The 17,994-nt window shown below is 30.0% G+C and overlaps 2 long non-coding RNA genes across 4 annotated transcripts; one reads left to right on the top strand and one right to left on the bottom strand.

The window, feature by feature from the left end:
• The first annotated feature begins 3,068 nt into the window (after window positions 1-3,068).
• Window positions 3,069-4,829, top strand: LOC125198660. 3 transcript variants are annotated; one of them, XR_007172439.1, is made up of 2 exons: window positions 3,069-3,581; window positions 3,650-4,829. It is a non-coding gene; the product is annotated as an uncharacterized LOC125198660 (long non-coding RNA). The 3 variants fall into 3 exon arrangements; XR_007172440.1 differs by having other exon boundaries at window positions 3,639-4,829; XR_007172441.1 differs by having other exon boundaries at window positions 3,568-3,581; window positions 3,666-4,829.
• Window positions 4,830-15,314: 10,485 nt separating this feature from the next.
• Window positions 15,315-16,137, bottom strand: LOC125198661. The gene is made up of 3 exons (XR_007172442.1): window positions 16,097-16,137; window positions 15,906-15,914; window positions 15,315-15,773 (listed from the first exon to the last, which is right to left on the bottom strand). It is a non-coding gene; the product is annotated as an uncharacterized LOC125198661 (long non-coding RNA).
• Between the last annotated feature and the right edge of the window lie 1,857 nt (window positions 16,138-17,994).

Raw genomic sequence — 17,994 nt, 5'->3', positions numbered from 1 at the left:
ATATATATAGTTAATATTTTATATCTCATATAGAATGTTACATAGAAAAAAGGTATATTGCACAATGTTGTTAAATTGTAAACTATGTTACTAAGTCGATACTACAACCTAGCCCTATGGATTACTAAACCCTTTAGAGATGGATTTAACTTCGATCACATAGCGAACGCTATTTTATTGAGTCGGTACTATACCCTAACCTCATGTACTACTAAACCCTTGGAGTGTTGGATTTACACTTCAGCCCCGGCGCGATGCGCAACTAGCGATATTTTTAGTAATCAAATAAGTACATAATCATGTATTATTGATATATGTGAACTTTAGAATCGAATCATTATATGCTACATCCATCTAATGAAATATTGTTCATATGTTCAATCCAAGCACGATGCACTATTTAAATGAATAGAGAAAAAGAGCTCGATATTTTAATTGGAATGAGAAACGTGGTTAAGTGTATTAATTGAAGAAGTAAAGTTTTCAAAAAAGAGAAAAGTGTCATCTTATTTGGAGCAAACTAAAAAGAAAAAGGTGTCATCTTAAGTAGATGATAAAATTTGTTAAAACTAATACTCCTACACGGCCACAATTAAAAATTTAAAACTAATACGCCTACATGCCATAATTAAAAATTTACTAAAACTAATACCTTCAATTTACTAAAACTAATACTCCTACACGACCATAAATTAAATTTTAAATTATCATTTATTAATTCAAGTAGGGTTTAGTTAATCCTTAATTATTTTTGGCCCAAAACATGTTAGCCTAGCCCAAATTCATATGTCTATTTTATTCTCTTACTTTACTCTCTCCACTTCACACACAAAATAAAATTATATAAAAATATCATTTTTATTATGCAATAATAAATATTTTATGTAACATTATTATTATTATTATTATTATTATTATTATAAAAATTAATAAAAATTAATATATATAATGGTGAGAAATAAAATGCAAACATTCGTTGAGCCAGTCCATCATTTGCCATTATAGCCTGTGCAATGTGAATTGGGAATAGGAAAATGCATTGAGAATAGAGAAAACATTTTGGAATATGCATCATTGATATACGTGTGATTTGCAATTAGGAATATGACATTAATCGAGTAGACAACGCTAAAAATGAAAATACTTTTATCTCTACTTTATTCTCTCTCTCTTACTTTATTCTCTTCACTTCACATACAAAATAAAGTTACATAAAAATATTAGTTTTTAGTATGCAATAATAAATATTTAATGTAAAGAGTGCTATTAAACTTTAGGGAAATTAGAAGTTTGTATCGAATAATTTGATTTGGGCTTATTAAAGGTTGAATAAATAAATAGATGAAAGCCATAATTTAAAGATCTTATTGAAGCCCATTACAACTATACAATGAAATTTAGGTAATTAATTGTAGGTATAGTTATTGATATTTTAAATAATCTATTGACTAATAGTATGATATATTGAATAATTACTAAAAATTAGTATTTTCTTATGATGGATGGTAAAAAGAAAATATAATTTTTGAAAATGCGAGAAGCACATGTTCTTAACTCATCTATTTAATATTTTAAATTTATATAGTTAATATTTTATATTTCATATAGAATATTACATAGAAAAAAAGTATATTGCACAATGTTGTTAAATTGTAAACTATGTTACTAAGTCGGTACTACAACCTAGCCATATGGATTACTAAACCCTTTGGAGATGGATTTAACTTTGACCACTTAGCGAACGCTATTTTATTGAGTCAGTACTATACCCTAACCTCATGGGCTACTAAACCCTTGGAGTGTTGGATTTACACTTCAAGCCAGGCGCGATGCGAAACTGACGATATTTTTAGCAATCAAATAAGTACATAATCATGTCTTATTGATACATGTGAACTTTAGAATCGAATCATTATATTCTCCATCCGTCTAATGTGTCACGACCGCGCTTTGCTAAGGATAGCATTGCTCGGTAAATCATGACCAGGGGAGGGAATTAAGAAGAGGGGATAGAAAGGGGACGAAGAATCAACAACAAGACACACAAGTGCTTCTTCATAAGGTACAAGAGGTTCTCAAGACAACAAAAGATCATGAGAATTTAAAAGAGTGTTTATCACAAGTCACTCGTTACTGATCATTTTTCCTATGACCCATCTACTACAAAATACCACAGCAAAAGCACAGCGGAAGGAGTTGTAACCATGTGGTCATGTGTATGAAGACACATGCCACAAATATCCTACAAAAGAGATGAGACGACCACCAACTCCACTCAGCCACCAGTTCATCACTTGCTTAACCTGCACATTTAGAAATACATGCAGGGCTGAGTACGGGGTACTCAGTGAACACATTGCCGAAAAATACACATATAAGAAAAAGTTATTATCATGCCATCACAGTAACACACGGGGGTTTTCTTAAAGGCCCGAGCTTACTAAGTTCATTTTCATAAAGTTCGCTTGATCAAGCTAAGTTCATTCCATCAATCCGCCATATCTGATAGTTCATTGTGTGTCGGGAAGGTGGCCACCTTCCACGATCACATTGACCGGCCAACCCTTACGATGACTCACGGTCCATTCCTTTGTGTACACTAACTCGAATAGGATCTTGGTCTTATTGGAGCCGAATTCGTTTCATTCATTCATTCATTTGGCATCGCCAAGCAGATAGGCATCATAAAACAAATAATTTATGGCACGATAATATTGGAAAAAAAGTAAGTGCGATTTTATCAAACAAAAATCATTTTATATATTTGATAATTTTATCCACACTTAATGTGTTGGATATAAAGCCCACCTCAAAGCTTCCAAGTAAAACTCTACAAAAGCTCGACCTTGGGTAATCAAACTCCGCGAACACGCCCTTCTTGAAAGAGTATAATGATTTAAATTAGTTTTTATGAACATACATAAGGTGCATGACATGAAATGATCCTACAAGGAGTATGCATCCTATGTTCGGGGTTCGATCAAGATAACTTCATTCCATTTAAATTGTGGATCCCTAATTTATAAGAGACCTTAAAGTAGATAAATAAATTTTTGGGAGAGGGTTCATTTAGCTCATACATTCCTAACTTCAAAAAATTAATTAATTAAGGAGGATAAAGTATTAATTAATCACAAGATTAATTATTTAAAGGCTTCAACATTTTAAGTGATATCAAACCCAAAATTTTGAGATAAAGCCCATTTCCTCACTTAGACTCAAAGCCCAATTTTTTTTTTTTTTTTCCTTTCCTCAAACTATTGGCCCATACTAGAATAATTAGGAGACTATTCCACAAAATTAATTGGCCCAAAAGAGAGGCCCAAATACTTAAAATCAAAGAAACCCTAATAAAACTCAAGATCAGATTTTGAATCAGAGGGGCGCCTCTTCCTCTCCCCTTCGCCTCACGTTTCTCACCCTCTCTCTTTCTACCGTCGCGCCGGTCATGGCGTCGCCGGCGAGCGACGCCGGCCGTTGCCTCGTCTCTCTCTCTCTCCCGGCATCTCTCTATCTTTCTCGGCCGACGGAGCTCGGCTGCCTCCCGGAGAAGAAACTCCGTCGCCGGCGTCCACTTTCAGGTAGGTTTTTCTCTACTTAAACTCACGATTAAAAACACACATATTCCTCACTCTTAGTTCGATTTCAGGCACCAATTCGTCGAGTGAGGGGGGGAAGGGTGCAGCGTGATTCTTTCGGGGCAGCGGTGTGCGTCGTGGATGGCTGCCGGAGATAGCAGCGGCGGCGGCTGCCGCCCAGTGACAGCAGCAGCAGCAGCTGTGGCTGCTCCGGGTGACAGCAGCGGCGCCTTCCGGTAGCTCGGTGTCCATCGGTGCACTCTTAAAGGCTAAGTTCTTTATCTCTCTGTTATCTAATTTCCATCTTGAGCTCCTTCTCATTGGGGCAGTGGCTATGGTTGGTTATTACTTAGAGTTGAGATAGATGATGAAAGCTTGGTGTTGTTGGCACTTGCTCTAGAGATTCTAGCATAAGGATGATTTAGAAGCTAATACACTGTGTTGCTAGATTCTTGCTATGAAAATGGTATTGACTAAGAGTCCAATGATCAAGGTCTAAGTTGAGCATGAAAGTTGTGAGAAAAGTTTGGTCTAACAATGGTGATAAAGATGAGAGTAATTGGATAAGTTTTACTACATGATGTAATGAAATGCAAAAGTATGCAAAAGTGAAGTAAAGGCTTAAGAAATCAAATGTTTAAGGATAATTACCTTAAGGAAAAAGAAGAATGTAGTGTGTAGAGAATAAATCCTTCTTCTTCAAGCACTTGCTAGCATCATTAGTTGAAATGAGATTTTGTTTAGAGAAATCTAGTGTTGAAGCAAAAGTGGAGGTGAAGGAGTGGTGTAGTATTTATAGAGGAAAAGAATGCATGGCTTTACATGGTTAATAGCTTGGTTTAGGAAGGCAATGCATCGTCCAAGAGTCATGGACTTTTTGCCAAATGAGGCAAGTTGTCCAATCAATCATTCATAATACCATAAATGGCAAGAATATTATGTCTCGTCCCTTAAAAGACGTGAGCCGTCATTTGGAAAACGTGAGCCGTCGTTTGATATGCGTGTTTGATGTGATTTGATTTCGTCGATCGTCTCGTCTTGATTTAACACGCTTCTTATCCATTCGTGTAGGTATCGGGATTCAAGGCGTGACTATTGAGCAAGATCCGAAGGGCATGGAGAGTATTTTATTTTTTAGTAAATCTTTACTTAAACGTTGAACTCGTGTACGGACTTTTTATTTGAAACTCGGTCTTCACAAACGGACTTTTATTAGAGCAAACTTTATATTGAAATATTACTATTTTTGTTTTCCACTCAAAAAATACTTCACAACGATTAATCATAACAAGAAGTAATAATAAAAAAAATTAGACGCGAAACTTATATATATATATAGATCGATGTTCTAAGCCTTAGGGTAAAAAGTCGGGGTGTTACATAATGATATATTGTATCCAATCTCAGCGCGATGCACTACTTTATTAATTGAATAAGTATATAATTAATTATTGTTAATAACGTTAAATTTTGATCTCACTATATAGTATTAAGAATGATTTTTATTCCACAAAAGTAAACAATTAATGATTTAAATGAAGAGAAAAAAAGAGCTCGATATTTTAATTGGAATAAGAAACGTGGTTAAGTGTATTAATTGAAGAAGGAAAGTTTTCAAAAAAGAGAAAAATGTCATTTTATTTGGGGAAAACTAAAAAGGAAAATGCGTTATCTTAAGTGGGTGATAAAATTTACAAAAACTAATACTTCTACACGGCCATAATTAAAAGTTTAAAACTAATACACCTACATGACCATAATTAAAATTTTACTAAAACTAATATTCCTACACGACTATAATTAAAATTTACTAAAACTAATACCTTCAATTTACTAAAACTAATACTCCTACATGGCCATAAATTAAAATTTAAATTATCATTTATTAATTCAAGTAGGCTTTAGTTAAGCCTTAATTATTTTTGGCCCAAAACATGTTAGCCTAACCCAAATTCACTTTTAGGGCTGCATTATTCACTATATAATCCAACGGCATTTTTCAATTCCTCCCAGCAACGCCTCTCTTTCTTAGTTATTTCTACCTCTTTCATGCCACAAATTTTACTCCAGATTTCTTGAATTTGTTTTGTTTGCTAAGAACATGGAATGCGTATGATGTGGAATAAAAAAATATGGAATGCGTATGACGTGGAATTTTACTCCAGATTACAAAATATTAAAGAATATGGAATGCGTATGATGTGGCTGATATAATTTGAAATTTCGTATAATGTAAATTATGATTGATTTAATGTAAATTATGGAAGGCGTATAATTTAAATAATGACTTATTTAATTTACAATGAATCAATTATAATACAAAATGCTGTATTTTTCTTTTATTAATTCGATCAAGCCCAAACGGTGAAAAGCTCAACTAAATATTGGAAACCATTTCCTTTTTATATAATTAGAAAGTTAAATTAAACAGAGAGACTATCTCGTCATATTTTTAATGCTAGTAATATTAATTTTGTGTATAACTTTGTCATGTATAATTTAATTTGTCTCTATATTCAAAACTTGATGTGATGTCTGTTTGATTGTAAGTTTTATTAGCTTTAAAATAGTGTTATCTCCTAGTCAATTAACAATCATTGAAGTGTATTTAAATATTTTAAAAAAAAATGAACACATCATAGTTATAGTGATAAGATGACTTTCCCTTATTTATGAAGAGTCCCTTTTAAAAGTTGTAGAATAGATTATTAGAATCTCTTTTAACCTGAAAAATTTATTTTCGATAAATGATTAATAAAATGTTGTAAAAATCTATGTCATTTTAAAATTCATATTTTAAAAAAATCAAAAAGGGATAAATTTTTTTATACAATTACAAATTCATAGCAATTGTGATATTGTAAAAGTATTACAAAATGATATTAATAAAATATAAGTAATTTATGTATAAACTTTGTATAAATTATAGATACAATGAATTTGAGTATCACTTATTATCTTTTCTCATAGTCAGGGAAAAAAATAATATTTTTTTAGATTAATATCCCTCATACTTGAATAGTCTATTTATATTTAATAAACTAAACAATTTTTTAATTAATAAAATAGAAAATAAAATAAGAAAGATAAAAGTGCATTAAAAATGAATATGATATGGTAATACTAACACAACAAAGGGGTATAATTTGTCATTATTAATATTATCAATTTTTGTTTAAGACTTTCTATAACGGTTGAATTCAAGCTTCAATTATAATTTTATTAAATTAGAAAAAATATGATCTATTAAACAATAATAAAAATATTAAGCAAATAAGTTAAATATCTAGAAACTATAAATAGTATTTTTAAAGTTTAGGGACTAAATATATGTGTAAATGACAAAACATTAAGATGGTTCAAAGAATATTTAACCCAATTTACAGAGAGTTTAACCCAAAAAGTTTCATTACATCTCTCTTTAAATATTAATTAAATATAACTCTAAGATAAAAATTCGTGTGAAAACTTATTAAATTTAACCCAAAGAGATATAAATATATATAAACAATTTTTTGTGAAAACATATTAAATATATATATATATATATATATATAACCCAATTTTATTAAATATTTATTAAATATAACCCAAAGATAAAAGTTCGTGTGAAAACTTATTAAATGTATATGTGAGAGAGCCAGAGAAGTCTCATTACATCTCTCTTTAAATTGGCATGAAATGAGATTTATATATTTATTAAAAATAACCCAAAGATAAAAATTCAGCACATCTCTTTAAGATAAAAAATCGAATTATATTTTGTTACGCTTTCACTTTTTGTTAATTGTACTGGTGAAATATTTAATTGTTTGTGAAAACATGAAATGTATATATTAGTACCTATTAATATTATACTATATTAATTATTGATTGCTGAATTTTTTTTCAAATTTATTTACTTTACAAAAATATAGGATTTTAACTTTATGTAACCTGTCAAATGTATTAATTATTGATAGCTGAATTTGACTTTAAAAAATTGCATATATTAAGAAGACATATTTTTAACCCTGGTGTATATATAGATATGTCCTTAAAGAAAATTTTATTTTCTATATAAGTATAAAAAATAAAACTTACTTTTAATACGACAGTCTACTCAATTAAACAAAATGGGAAGCAACTTGCACTCTTTGCACAATCCTCAATGTCTGGAAATAAAGGTTTTCAATCTTTTCAGTCTTTTCACCTTTTATAAAATAAAATGAAACAAAATAAATTAGCAATGTAGAAATCATTGGATGGATATGAATTTTGGGATATTCAAATCCCTCAAGAATCTCCTCTCTTTTTATAAGCAGTACAACTGTAAATTTTGGTGGAAAATTTTTTGGAATAAAAATGATTAAAATAAAATCTGCCAAAAATAGATTAAGTAGGAAGAGAAAATAATATATGAAAATAATAGTTAAATTGGAGAGTAATAGGAAATAGTATTACCAAATTTCCAATCCCTCGGATTCTTTTAATCTCACCTCCTCATCCTTGTTCTACTTTCTCTCTCTTGATATATATACATATATCATATTTGCATTTGTATAAAGTGTCAAGGGGTCATTAATATTGTCCACCAATGAAGTACATTGGAACTTGCACTTACAAATTATGACAGTATATTTATTGCTCTCAATTAATGAGGTTTAAAATCTATTGCTTCACAATAACAATAACTACTAAACTTAATCCCACTCTTTGCGCCGTCTACTTCTAATTGTATCTCTCATTCTCTCTTTTTTTTGCAATATACTGTACGAAAGCAATGGTAAAGAAATAGACCTCTATTCTTGAAAATTAGAGAGAATACTCTTCCAATTTGCTATAGATGAAGTTTGCAGGATTTATTTCTGCGAAAATCAGAGTTATATTTTTGAAACCATTGGTTAATAGGATATCTTTAAAAGCTGCTTTCCATCTTTCGAACCAGCAATTTATGGAGTAGATCCCCTACACAAGATTTTATGCATCAAACGATCCATCTATTTCTCTCTCTTCTTTCAATATCTTTTTTTATACCTTATCTTCTTTCTATCAATCTTTGTTTCTATATTATAAAATAATAAAAAAAATATTGTATAATCTTAAAATATTAGTTATAGTGTTCATTCTTGAGAATATATAAAATATTAACTATTCAAATCATCAAATAAATATTTGATGAAACACAGTCATCTATTTCTCTCCCTTCTTTTAATATTTTCATTCTTTGTTTTTATACTATACTACTATAACATACTGTAAAATGTTGTAAATTTGAGAATTTTAATTAATCCAATGATTCAAGTAATTCCTAAATCATGTGTAAACATGCCCATTGCATCAATTACATATTACATATTTTTATCGTATTTCGTCTAATTCTTGTAAAATATATTAAAGATATTCATCGTACCATTCACAAATGAATATCAATTATATCATATTCCACAGTCATATCACGTTTATACCGGCCGAAGAGAAATCTCTCTCTCTTTGAATCTAGCTAATCGTTCTATGTGACACCATCTCCCTCTCCTTCTTCTAACACATTGATATTATATATAATTTTCTAAAAGATCAAGTCGGCTACTTTGTATATAGCCTAATATCATTTATGAAGTGTCATCACCAAAGACTTCATATAATGCCACGTTTATACCACCTCCCAATAGATTTATCTAAATTACTATAAAAACTGATACTCCAACATTATATAAATCATTTCAGAATGTTAAACAAATTGAAATATACAATTCTCATTAAATACGGATATCCTAATGTACATATACACTTGAATCCATGCATTATTTATCTTCTTTTATTTTTACCTATACTATCACATTTTCACACAATTATTTCACATGCACACACATGTTCTATATATATATACACGTATATATATTTGTAAACTTTATATATATCTCACATACGTCCACACACTTAAAATTATGATTAGTTTAATTTATTGTACAATATACTATATCTTATGATTAAGCTAATTTAATTAGCTAACAAACTGTATGTCAATGTTTAACTTGTATACATAATTAATAACTTTAATAATTTTACACATACAATAACCAATTATCTACTATAATAACCACTTTTATTTTCAAAGAGAGTAAAATATATTAATACACAAATTGATGCATATTTTGGTCAAGAATGTTACAATAACCACTTATATAGTATAATAACCACTTTTATTTTAAAAGAGAGTAAAATATATGGCCCATGCATAGCACGGGTGGTGATAAAAAAAGTCACTCTAAGAATGTAGAGAGAGAAATAAGAATCTGGGATTGAGAAACGCTTGTTATTTGCACTATAAATTGTATATATAGGGCAAATTGTATTGGAAATAAGAGATTTATAAAATAAATTCAAAAATAACAAATTCAATAAATCCAAAACTAACAAATCCAAAAATAACAAATTCAATAAAATAAATTGTATTGGGCAAATTTTTATTTGCCCAATGAACAATGAATTTGTTATTTTTGGATTTATTTTATAGGGAAATATCTAAGGTGATTTGAATTTTATTAAATTTTAATTTTTGGAACATTTTGATCGAACATCGCTAAAAAAATCACATATTCTTAACTCATCTATTTAACATTTTAGATTATATAGTTAAATATTTTATATTTTATATAGAATATTGCATAGCAAAAAGTACATTACAAAGTGTTGTTAATTTATAAACTATGTTACCAACTCGGTACTACAACCTAGCCCTATGGATTACTAAACCCTTTTAGGGATGAATTTAACTTCGATCACTTAATGATCGTTATTTTGCTCAAAACGCATAGAATTGTTCGTCAAATGACATTCATGTGATAATTGAATTTGCACTTCAGCCCCGACGCGATGCGCAACTAATGATATTTGTAGTAATAAAAAAAGTACGTAATCTATCAATATATAAAGGGACAGTTTTTTGGGAGTCTATGTGGTACACTTTTGAGCGGGAAAACTATCTATTGGGCAACTAAAAGGCAAATATTATTGGATAAAAATTGGTCCAATGAAATGTAGAAAAAAATTGGCTTCTACAAGAAGTTTAAGACATTTATATATAGGCACAACATTAATTGAATCTGCATTTTTGTGGACTGATTTTCTGAATTTTGATTGCAGCATAGCAGGGTGCTTGGAATCCGGCGACAGCTCCGACGAGAGGACGGCAGGCTGAGGGAGACGGGGTAGCAGAAATGCGGCGGCTGGCCGAGAGGATACGAGGGATCCGGAACCAGAAAGATGGGAGGAAAGTTGAGAAGACGAAAAAGAAGAGAAAGGAGAGAGAGAAGTACAGTGGCAGCAGCGGATTCATTCAAAGATTCGATCTTTACCTGCTAGAGAATAAGAAAAAGGGGAGAGGAAAAGAGAAAAGTGCCAGGAGTCAGGAAATGAGGGAGTTGGCGGGTGAGGCCGCCGGAAGCTGGTGTTTAGCACGATGGTGAGCCCGGCTGCGGTGGCGTGGAGACTGTTGTTTAGTGGGCCGGCGGAGTCAAGAAGAGAAGGTGCCCGGCGGCGGCGGAAAGCAGGTGTTCAGCGGGTTCCAGCGATTAGTGGGGAGAAAGAAGGAAATGAGGGAATAGAGGAAGGCGTTGGCGTTTCTCGCCGGCGAGGTGTGTGAGGCGGCCGCGGCGAGGTGAGTGAGAAGAGATGCAGAGGGCCTTGCGCTACTTTAGCATAGGGTATTAGACTATTAGGCCATTAGCTGTAGAAGAAAATTGTAATTGTACGTGTACACATTATTAGTTTGGGCTTGAGTGTATTAAATTTTTAGAATTTGGGCTTTTAATAATACAGAATTTTATAATTGAATATTTTTTAATTAGTTAGAATTTTTATTGTCTTTTACAGGCTATATCATGTAACTGTAGTACATTTTTTAAATTAGTTGTTTTTATTTAAGCATATAATTTAAGTAAATATGTTAAAATTATTTATATTCTTAATTAAATTATTTATATAGATTTAATTTACAAATAAAAATTTATAGAGGGGAAAGAAGTTGAAAGAGGTATAAAATAACAACATCATTAATGTGTGCTACAAGATAGGGCTTAGAATTTAATTAATTATAGAATATCTTAATAAAACCAAGTATTACTTTTAATGATTAAAATTATTTATATTCATAAATAAATTTTTATATATATTTCATATCTGAGATAATATAATTCATAATACAAATTTATAGAGGGAAAAGAAGTTGAAAGAGGTATAAAATATTAATGGCATTAATGTGTGCTAAAACATAAGACTTATAATTTAATTAATTATGAAAGATCTGAATAAATCAAGTATTAATTTTAATGTTTAAAGTTTTGTATTCCAATAGTTAATTTTCTGGAAAACCTTCCACTTCCAATTAATTTTCACAAAATCTTTTCTTTTCAAATTTTGATTTATATATATTAGAACCTGATGTAGGAAATTAAATAGGAAGAAAGGCGATAATATAATTATACATTTGAAAATCGAAACGTTACTCATTTTACATAAATACACTTATCACCAATATTAATGCTACTTAACGTTTTGCAACACCAAAAAACTTTTTATTTCAGATTCTACCGTTAATTTTATTTTGAGATTTTTTATATGCACATAGGATAGTAAGTATGTAGTAGTATGATGGAGTATTAATTATTAGCTAGGGTGTAAATGTAATTTAGTATTCTTTAATACTATTACTATAAAGGTTTTTGAGGTAATTTTATTATAATATTCATAATGATATGCCTATGATGTTTATTAATATTTCTCCTTTCCCAAAAAGTATGAACATTTTGTTCGGCACAAGTATTAATGCATAACTGGAAAAGTAAGAGAGAGATAGAAAAAAAAAACCTTTTAAATTATTGTTAGTGGAGAATGCGTCACACCTCATCAGATATAAATGAATTTTCAAAATTAAAAAGTTCATACTTTTCAGGAACGAACTTAAAAGGAAATAGTTCATACTTATCAAGAACGGAGGTATTAATTAGCATAACCGTTACAAATTTATTGTACTAATATTTATACAAATTTAAAACTTTTTACTTTATAATTCAAAATTTATTTTAGAAAATACTTACATGACACAGGCATTCCCGAGGGAAACATGCCAACTATCATAATGGAGGGTTTTCAAGTATAATTAATACTCTCTTCATCCACTTTAAGAGTTTCATTTAAGTTCGGCACGTGTTTTAATAGTACTGGGAATCATTATTCTTTTTGTATAAAATATATAAAATGATATTTTTTTTAATTGTTTACAATTTGTATCATTAGTTATAATTGAGTTGATTTTATTTATTTCTACCAGATAAGATAATGTTTTTTATGACTTTGAGTTTTTTTTTTTTTGCTTTTCAAAATATTATGTTTGTGAATATTATCATGTATTGAATTTAATTTTGATGAAAGTGAATTTATTCATTCAAATAATTTTCTCTCTTTTTTATTGTATTTAAGAATACATTTTCCTTTATTTGTATATCTTATTCTATTTATTTCACGCATGTCCTTTTTTGTTATTTTTTATTTATGTTACTACACCTATAAGTATAATTGATATTAAAATTGTTTCAATAGTATGCTGAATATTAAATGTTTCATTACAATTAGTCGAGAGCATATTGTATAATTCAATAATATGTTTGTTGTTGTTTATAATTTTATTAATATTATTTTTGAATTAATTCATATTCTTTAGAGAAATATATTTTTATATTATTGTTAATATATCTTTATTTTAATCTATTAAACTGTAAATATATCTTTATTATTTTTGAAAATCTTTTGTCCCGTGCATAGCACGGGTGGTAACACTAGTATTGTTAATACATGTGAACTTTAGTACTACTATTATATAGTATTGAATTGTTATATAATCCATCCGTCTATGAAATATTGTCCATATTTTCAATCCCAACGCGATATACTGTTTTATTAATTGAATGAATATATAATTAAGTATTATTAATAACGCTAAATTTTGATATCATTATATAGTACTACTATTAGAATTGATTTTTATTCCACAAAAATAAAGTGACATTGGTTCGTATGTATTGCCAATTAACATGAATTTAATATTATTAGAAAGATGAATTTTAGTATTCTTATACAAAAATGGGAATTGATTTATATTATTCAAAGCAAAGTCGCATTCTTTTCGTATTGCTATATGCATTTAACTTGATTTAAATTGTTTCAAATTTGCTATAAATTCGCTACAAATAGAGTTCGTCTTTAACGTTATTAAGGCGTAATTAGAGAAAATTGAAGTCGCTGAAACTTGCATCATTTTTTAAAGTTTATTTATTTTGAGATAATACTATTACCCCCATGACATTTCATTGTTCACCTTTTAATTGTGTGTAAAAAAAATACACAAAAAAATTAGACAAAACAATATGAAATATTATTCACCTAATAATGAATCTTCACACGATGCTAATCTCCTTTTTATGTTTGTATTTTTCCATTTTTTTTAACTTATATAAAAGTCAAATTCTTATTCTAAACTCAATTTGAAATACTCTACATGAAAAAGTAAAACAATCTACATGAGACAATTTTGCTAAAAAATTTTATAATTTCGATGAAAGTTCGATGTTTCGACAATGATCAATATTTTATAATTTTATATATTATTGAGACAATATTATCGTCGAAACATCAATAAGAATATTTGAAATGATCAAAGCAAAGCTTTAATGTTTCGAGGATAATTTTGATGATCATATAAGCATTAATGTGATCGTCAGTATGATCGGAGCAATAATATAAAATTAGGAATTGTCATATGATCGTCAATAATATAAAATTAGGAATTGTCAACAATATAAAATTAGGAGCAATAATATAAAATTAGGTACAATATGATCGTCAATAAAATCGGAGCAATAATATAAAATTAAGAACTTCGAAATTGATTTGAATTGTCTCATGCGTAAGAATATTGTCTCAATAATATAAAATTAGGAAACATCAATATTCTTATAACATTAGTCATTGTCTTCTGCGTAAGTAAAAGAGTATTCCTAATGTTATGCTACTACCCACATGTAGATATATACATAGTTAGAGTTTGTGAAGTTATAAAATAATCATATTGTTAAAAGAGAGAGTATAATGGTTTTGACTTCATTTTTTTCCGTTTAATACATACTTGTATCTATAATTGGTTGTAAAAAATGTCAACGCATAATTGCATTAAAATTTGATTTACTTGCTAATTAATCAAGTTTTACTTGTTTCATTACTTTCCATGAGGTGATTGTTGGTATGAATCAACTCTTTTTCTTCTACACCTTTTCTGCTACACGTCATACTTCAACTTTTTCTCCTATTTTCTGTCACACCAACTTTATGTCCCTGTACTGACACATATCAACTTAGTGATGGCTCTTTGATGGAAATGTGACTTAATTGATTTATTTTCAGATTCTTGATCCAGCAAGATTTTTTAAATTTGTAATAACTGTGATTGTTGTGTTTGCTTGTGTTGAAGTTATGGTATTTAAAAGTAATGATTTCTTCATTGCCATACTTTTTTTTTTTTTTTATATCATTTTTTATATTTTTTTTTTTACTTAATTATATTTTTGAATGTATAAACACTTTAAAGTAGGTGAGTTTTGCTACAAATAAACATATTTTTTCTTATTATCTGTCACACACCAACTTTATTTCTCATTTCTGATACATTATCTTTTTTATGACTTTACATTAGATAATTTGATGACTCAAGGCTTTGTTAAATCTACTCCAACCAGACTAATTATGAGGCTTTTAGACAACCAAGTACATACGTAAATTCCTAATAAAAATAACAAACTCAAATACATGCCAGAAAATTTGATAAGAATGAATAACTTTGAAACAACAAACTCATATTAGGGGATACATTCCCAATAAATTCCTACTCAGTGCACATAAGGATAAAAAATATTACTACTCTCTAGGAAAGTACTCTCTCTCTTTTGCCCCTATCAACTCTCTCTATCTCTCTCCTCTCTCAACCTATTTCCCCCCTTTCCCACCTATTCGGTTCATACTTCCTCTGTATAAATGGCTGGACAGCTCCGGCAAGCCTTGGACTATGCTGATTCCCGTTGGTGCCTTCATCTATTCTTAGTTATATGCTTTTCTTCTTTGTTGTGCAGTGTGAAGAAGATCTTGGGAGAAATCTAATTCTGTTTTCTGTTGATTTATGTTTTGTAAATATAATAGTTAGAATCATAAAAAAAAACCAATAATAAACACAGACAACTAACCAAAAAATACAAAGTGAAGCAATGTAAAAAAGAAAAATGTTAGTCAGAGCTAACGTACCTCAATAATCTGCAAAACAAACACAAACTAAAAATCAATAAAGAGTTAAGCTATGTAAATCAGTGTAAACTTGAGAAGAAGTTGCAAGAGGAATATATCTATTCTGTATAGATTTATGCCATATATATGTAATAGATGCAATAATTATTAAATACAACAATAAATAAAAGTATTAGATAGTGTTCACATACCTAAATTATCTGCAAAATATAAATGGTTAATATGAACAATGAGTTATTCGAAATAAAAAAGGAAGAAGATGAAGAGAGATATAAAACAAACAGTAATAGTGTATAGAGAGAAATAAGAACCTGTAATTTATGTAAAAAAAAATGTTAGATAATATTCACATACCTTATTTATCTGCAAAATATAAATAGTCAAGATAAGCAACAAAATATTAAAATAAAAAATAAATATAAAGATGAAGAAAAAGTAAATCATAGAGAGAGAAAGAGAGAGAGAAGAACCTGCAATTTATGAATATGTGTTGTTGCCACTGATATTTATAGAGCAACTTTCTAAATAACTCATGGGTTTTAAATTTTAAATTACATTTTTTTACTCTAAAATGAACTGATTTCCTCCCATTTTTTTGCCTCCAAGAAACCCCTCCATTTTGGAGGGGGGAAAACCCACCTTATTTTTGGGAGGGAAAACCTACTTTTTATTTAGGTGGGAAAACGTTCTCATGCTATGGGTTTCATATGCATACAAATTGTAAATTGTATATATATATATATATGATGTGATGTTTAGTCAGCTTTACAATTAAAAATGATCCTATTAACTATTGGTTTTAATGCATGATGTTGGTGGAATCATTTTAACTTTTGGTCAAAGAATGGAAGTGTGAGTTGGCGCCTACCACTTGCAAAATTCCCCCCAAATCGCAAATTTGAAAATAGGGGGGAATTCTCTTTGATTTCCCCCCCAAAATGAACCGAGCTTTTATTGATAGTATAGATTACCTAAAGATTTTATTTAACCCTATAAATAAGAGGCAAAACCTAACCCTAAACCACAAAATTTTCGCCCCCCACCCCATATCACACGGCACTCCTCTCTCTCCACTCTCTCTCAATTTTCTTCTACTTTTCTCCAATAATTCTTCATCTTTTGAGAAGAATTAGAGTTTGAGCCTCAAGGATTGTTGAAGAATCAAGTCTCTACTTTGTTTCTACCGTTCGTTTTGTCAAGAAAAGGTACCTACATATTAATCTTTCTTCATCTAACCGATTAATCGGTATTCTTGAACCCCCCATGCATCTAGATTGAGTGAAAGTGGGGATAAATGGTATATAGGAAGTGCATGTGCGTGTGTGTGCGTGTATACGTGTGTGTGTGTGTGTTGTGATGTATGAATAATGCTCATGTGAGACATAAGTCGATGATAGATCTAAAATTTTTTGAGTGTATAAACTATATGATGGACGTGTCTTGGTTTTGAATGATAAATGTAAACCGGATCGGTGGGAAAAAGGGGAACCTTTGGGACATGCATGATTTAGGAGTTGATGTTGAAGCTAATACATGATATGTGCATATGTGATTAAAAGGTGAAACTTTGGTTGCGAAGCCGGATAACAAAAGAGGGAATCATACTTGAAACCTAAGCAGTCAAGGTGGGCTTTACTCACTAAACTCTTTTATTACCAAAATATTGATTATGGTGTTATAAGGGTGGTTTAAACTGTTATGCCATGCCTGTGATTGTTTTGATGATGTTGTGCGCCTGATGCCTAGTTTGAGAGTTCGCTCCATTGGGCTATAGGGCTTTGGATATGTATAAACGAATTCGGGTCCGAGTAGGGCCGCAAACCCTACCAGGCTAGTGTACACGGTGGATCGGGAGCCGTCCTTGCTAGTCGGCCGGTCTCGTGGGCGAAAAGTGTGGCCACACTTTCGTCGCACCATGGAAATGTTGTGATTGTGGAAATTGATGAGGAAATTGGGGAATTTGTTTGACTGGCCAGTCTATGAAATTATTTTTGTGATACTCGATGATATTTCTTTTGATAACTGCAAAAACTCGAGTTCACTATGGTAAGGGTGACATAATTAATAAAATGTTTTGGCATGAGTCCAC

This window comes from Salvia hispanica, unplaced genomic scaffold, assembly GCF_023119035.1.
Source record: "Salvia hispanica cultivar TCC Black 2014 unplaced genomic scaffold, UniMelb_Shisp_WGS_1.0 HiC_scaffold_181, whole genome shotgun sequence".
Lineage (NCBI taxonomy): Eukaryota > Viridiplantae > Streptophyta > Magnoliopsida > Lamiales > Lamiaceae > Salvia > Salvia hispanica.
Note: the sequence above shows the minus strand (reverse complement) of the source record. Positions and strands in the feature narration are given on the sequence as shown.